Below are 5,932 nucleotides of genomic sequence, written 5' to 3'. Positions count from 1 at the left end.
TGAAATGAGCTATAGACTTGAACAGTGGTGTGGCGTATACTTGCCTTGTATATAAATTACACTTTTTTTTTTTAATTTTCATCTTTTAAAATTTTCATCATTTAAAATTTACAGATTGCAGATAGAAATGTAATATGTCAAAGATATGATTTTTATTTTGTGATTGTGCAGGTACAACAGCTGTTCCCCACATCTGCCGCTGAGTGTTATCATTGATGACCTCCACATCACCCGCTCCGTGGAAGCTCACAGTGGAGAATGTGTTGGAGGGCCATGTGCAGGCCCCACTGCAAAGCCCCACGCCTTCTCCACCCACTCCGACTACCACCTCGCCACCCCCACTCACTTGGCAGCATACCACATCCAGGTATAGGAGCAATAGTTTGCAGATTAGTGGATGCATTGGAAAAATGTAAACTTATTTACTATCTGAAGGATCAGTAAATGATCGTCGTAATAGGATGTTTGTTGTGCTATTGCCTTGTAAATTGTTAGGGATAAGCCGTCTACAATAATGTCCTAATATGAGTTGGCAATAATAAATCATTGGAATAAGAAGCAAAATTAATGTAGTTTGTTTGCTATTTTTGGTGCAGAACAAAAAATAAAACCACATTTTCCCCACAAATTACTGAAAATAAAGAATTCATATTAAAAAAAAGAAAATTAATGTAGCATGTCAAATGGTAATACAATAATTCTAAATAGTTAACATTAAATAATTTGATGCTAAATAATATAAAAAAACCTATTGAAAACAGCATTTATGATAAGAATTAATTTGCTACCTAATTTCTGTTTAATTGGGAAAGAAGCCTTCATGGATCTCAATGGCCAGTGCGTTAAGTTGAAAATTTTAGGTTTAGGATTTTTTTTCTTAAGCAGTGTGTAGATTAATTTAATAAACTTTTAACTGAAAGAAGTAATCTGAAATGGAATCAATTAAGGATATGACTTAAGAATTCTGATAATTAGCAATCTTGTAGAAAAAATAAACAAACCATATAAAAATGAGTGAATGAAAAGAGGATAATAATTACTTAGTTAAAGCAGATTTTTCTGTCTTTTTGGAGAGGGGGGGGGGCAATCCCGTCAGTCAGTTAGTCTACGTCCACCTTTAGTCAACAGATACAAGTGACTGTACCTCCTCACTGCTAATAAGAACCAACAACTAATTGATTTCTTTCTTAAAAACCTCGAGAGAGGAAGAATCAAACAGTTTGAAATTTCCAAAGTGATCATTTCGATATAAGGAATGTGCTAGATAAAAACTGTTTGTTGTTGCAAATGATTTGTGTTGGAATTCCGACTATATTTGCAAATCTTGTGTTATAAAAATGTGGGATTATAGAAAAAATTGAGCCGAAATGTTCGTAAATATAAATAAATAAGACTTCAATAAAAATTATTTAATTGTCATAATTCCAGTTTATTGAAACAATAAATCAGAGGGATATTTTCTACACTTTGCGAAACCAGCTTTTAAATTTCTTAACTAAAGCTTAACTTTTAATATGTGAAGAAAAAGCACCCCCAAGCTAGAATGCCACAAGAAAAAATGCCATTGCATTTGCTGGTTCTATGCGCAGACACTAGTGCTTGATGATAGAGAATCTTTTTTTTTCTGTAAATATCCATACATTTTTACTGAAATTGAATATATTCTGGAAGCTCATTTTATAATCTACCGTGTCTATTATCTAAAAGGAGAAGGTAGGCGATATGACTTTTGTAGTTTTAAAAATATAAAATCCCTGAATCTCTGTTAATGGAAACATGGCATTCTTATGCTTGTTTCCCATAAGGTCAAGTTATAAGTAGAGTTCAGATGAAAGTATTCGTCTTATTTGTTGGTTGTACCGAACTGACCTTGTGTACTGGAAAAATCGTTGTCTTGTACCGAAATGTTGTGCATCGCAGACCTCGGACCCACAATGCTGAACTGTAGTCTGCTCCATGATAGCGCTGTGTTGGTAATTGTTTGTTCTCTTTATTTTTCCAAATTGGCTACATGTATGTTCCAAACATTACAGAAGGAAAAGTTATTAGGTACACACGGTGTTATGTTGATACATTGAAAGAAACATAGAGAAAAACCAAGCATCTTAAAATGGGTGATATGATGGATTGTCACTGAATTTCTCGCATATCAGCTAACGACAAAATTTGTTAATCACCGCAGCTCAGTGGCGCACCCAGGGGGGGGCTTTGGGGGCTTAAGCCCCCCCCAAGGACCTGATATATCCGACTAATAAATACTGTATGTGACTAATTCATTCGTTATGTATCATCATATATGTTTTATCGTACTTTTATAAACTATAATGAATGGTAACGTTAAACCTATTTATTAAAGTAACACAGATTAAATCATAGAAATCAAGAGTTGTGAAACAAATATTTAGACGTATGTATTCACAGTATAAACTGCCTGCGCTGCTGTGTTAGCTCCCTCCATTCCATCCTGCTCTATGGCGATGACTACGTGCCGTTGCCATGGGCGACCAGCTCTAGTTTCCACAACTCTCACCAGACGCGCCCGTGCCCGCCCCGGCAGTGAATTTGTCTTTTGTCCAGTTGACAGTCGTAGTTTTATCGAATTGCAGTATAGTGTGTGTTATGGGTTGTCTGGCTGTCAAGTTCAAGCTGTGTTTGTGGTCTAGGTCTGACAAATTGGTTGGACAGTAGTCTAGTAAGTTATGGGTGATAAAAGAAAAGCTAGTATACAAAACTATTTTAAACGTTGAAATGCCACAAAAATATTTCGGCAAGTAAGGAGCTGCCTACATGTGCTGAACAGCCTGAGTTTGTGTTGGAGGATGTCTCGGGAGCTAACGTAAGAACTCTGCAGTCCGATGTAAGTCAAAATAACTTAGGACATTGCTTTGTTTAAAACAAAAAAATTGACAGACAGTGAAAAGTTAAAAGTGTTGAATGACAGATGGGTCCCTCAAAGTAGTTTTAACTTTCCTTACAGAACGTACGGGACTCAACAACGAAAATTTTTGTTTTCATGGCTAAAATAAATATACTTGGCTGTCTTATTCTGGAATTGAAGACTCTGCATACTGTGTTCATTGTATGCTTTTTTCCAAAAAAGAAGTAGGCAAGAGTAACGCTCAACATACTGGCCAACTTGTTGAGGAAGGTTTTTCTAACTGGAAAAAAGCATTAGAAAAATTTGAAAAGCATGCAGCCTCACAGTACCACAAGGACTCTTGTGTAAGCGCAGCTAACTTTAAAAGAGTAATGGATAGTGAAATCAAATCAATCGACAAATCCCTTGATAAAGGGAAAGACCTTCAAGCCCAAAACAACGTGAAAAGAATCCTTCCGATAATAGACACTATTATTTTGTGTGGAAGGCAAAATATTGCTCTTAGGGGCCATAGAGATTATGGCGAGTTTGATATAAATCGTAGACCTGCCGAGAATGAGGGTAACTTTAGAGCACTGCTTAGAGCCAGAATTGAAGCGGGGGGATCAAGATTTAAAAAAAACACTTTGAATCATGTGGAAAAAATGCTACGTACATAAGTTGGAACTTCCAAAACCAAATAATTGATGCTTGTAACCAGATCATAACTGAAAAAAAAAATAGCAACTAAAGTTAAAGAGGCTAAGTTTTTTAGTATTCTCGCAGATGAAAACGTCCGATGTTTCAACAATTGAACAGTTTTCGTTGTGTCTACGATACGTAGATTCTGATGCATCAAATAATTACCAAATATGTGAGCAATTTCTCAAGTTCATGCCACTAACCTCCACAACCGGTAGGGAGTTGGCAAAAACTGTAATAAAAGGACTTGAAGATAGTAACATTGACGTCAATAACCTACGTGGCCAGGGGTACGATGGAGCGGCTGCCATGAGTGGGAAGTTTAATGGGACCCAAGCCTGTATCCAAAGAAGCTCACCCCACAGCAATATTTGTGCATTGCGCTTCTCATAGCCTTAATCTGGCATTATCAAACGCTTCTGAAGTTGCACCTATCAGAAACTGTTTCGGAATAGTAGAGAGGGTGTATAATTTTTTCAACACTCCTAAAAGACAAGCCGTTTTACAACAGTGTATTGCATCGGAGATAAATGTTGAAACCAACAGGAAAAAACTGCTACAACTTTGTCCAACAAGATGGGTGCAAAGGCATGATGCCGTCTTTGTCATGAAGGAGCTTCTTCAACCAGTTGAAGTAGCGTTGGAGGAAATAAAAAACTGGAGTGATAGAGACTCTTCTTCTGGAACTCTTATTTTACTCAGCTCTTTACGTCAAGGCGAATTCATCATTTCTCTCTTGGCATCAGACAAGCTCCTTGGTTACACTGTAAACCTAAGCAAAAAGCTGCAAGGAAGTGATTTGGAACTATCTTCTGCAATCACACATGCTGAAACTGTACTTGAAAGCCTAAAATCCATAAGAAACAAATGCGGATGAAGAGTTTCACTCCTTGTTTGAAGAGGCTACCCATATGGCCAACAACTTTGGATGTAAAATCTCCATGCCCCGAACAGTTGGCAGACAACAAAATAGAAACAACACACCAGCAGATACGCCTGAAGTGTACTACCGGCGATCTATTTTCATCCCTTGGATTGAATCTTTGATAAGTTCTTTGGAATCCCGATTCATGAAACATAAAGACATATTGAAGGGGTTTGAGTGTCTGATGCCTTACAGCCGATGGATCACGTGGAAAGGAAGAAACCTCAAAACTTAATTATCTGCAGCTGTGTTGTTTTTATAAAAATGACATAATTGAAAGTGGTGGGAACAACGAAAGCCTGCTCAAAGCCGAGTTTGAGTTGTGGCACAACAGCTTTAAGACCCACACCAACACACCAAGAAATGTAATTGATTTGTTGAACTTGTGTGATAAGGACATGTTTCCTAACATCCACATATTGTTGAAAATATTGTGCACTATCCCTGTAACTACGAGTACAGCAGAAAGGTCGTTCTCAACATTACGTAGACTCAAGACCTATCTAAGGAATACCATGGGTGCTAACAGACTGAGTGGACTGGCGGCTTTGAATATTCACCGTGAAATAGAAGTGACCAATACAGAGGTAGTTTCTGTTCTCAAAAAATCGACCAGACGTCTAGATTTTGTCTTGTAAATATTTTAACTTTAACTTACATCTCATTTTGTAATCATTAAATTTACATTTGTAATTTAAATGTATTATTTCTTTCCTTGAAAACTTAAAACTAATTAATGACAGTCCAACTTATTCCAGGATGACATTTCATAATAAAAATCAATATAAAGCTTTAACTTGTAATTTTAATAAGGTTTTAATTGAGCTAAAAGCTGGTTTAATGTAATAGTAGCCTATTAACTTAAATTTTTCTCTAATAAGATTAACTTGTAGTTGATTATGAAACAGGCCACAGACAGTTGGTTTTAGCTTACTCAATTATCTAATGATCATGTAATACAGTGATGTACCAAATGTTACATTATTGTAGTTCGATATGTTATAGGCCAACTAATTATATATTACTGGTCATTGAAGGTCATGTAATGGAAAACTATAGGCGTACATTTTATACTTGGGAAGCCGAAGCCCCCCCCAAACCAAAATTCTGGGTGCGCCCCTGCCGCAGCTTCTTGGAATTTCCTACAAATACAGCTGGTGACTAAACACATGGTGAAAATACACCTTTCAACTCTGCTTAAGGGTTAAATATAGTATTGCAGTTGTTTATTTGGCTTAAAAATTAACTAGAAAATCGGACATTTTTGACTGGGAATTTGAGAAGAGGTTTTGAGTGGCCACCCTGATATATGAATTTGATATTTAAAAAAAAATACTAATTGTACTACTCTTGTTTGTAGTGAGTCTGCAGAAGAAGAAGATGAACCTTTGAATGCAGGAAGCCGATTTTCCAAGTCTCCAAGCGAACGCGAAAGGATCCTCCATGTG

At 36.6% G+C, this 5,932-nt stretch overlaps 1 pseudogene; it reads left to right on the top strand.

The window, feature by feature from the left end:
- Window positions 1–4,427: 4,427 nt before the first annotated feature.
- LOC124373804 lies at window positions 4,428–5,599 on the top strand (annotated as a pseudogene).
- The last annotated feature ends 333 nt before the right edge of the window (window positions 5,600–5,932 follow it).

Source organism: Homalodisca vitripennis, unplaced genomic scaffold (genome assembly GCF_021130785.1).
Source record: "Homalodisca vitripennis isolate AUS2020 unplaced genomic scaffold, UT_GWSS_2.1 ScUCBcl_6463;HRSCAF=13685, whole genome shotgun sequence".
In the NCBI taxonomy this organism is placed as follows: Eukaryota; Metazoa; Arthropoda; class Insecta; order Hemiptera; family Cicadellidae; genus Homalodisca; species Homalodisca vitripennis.
The sequence above is the reverse complement of the archived record's forward strand: the minus strand, read 5'-3'. Positions and strand labels throughout refer to the sequence as shown.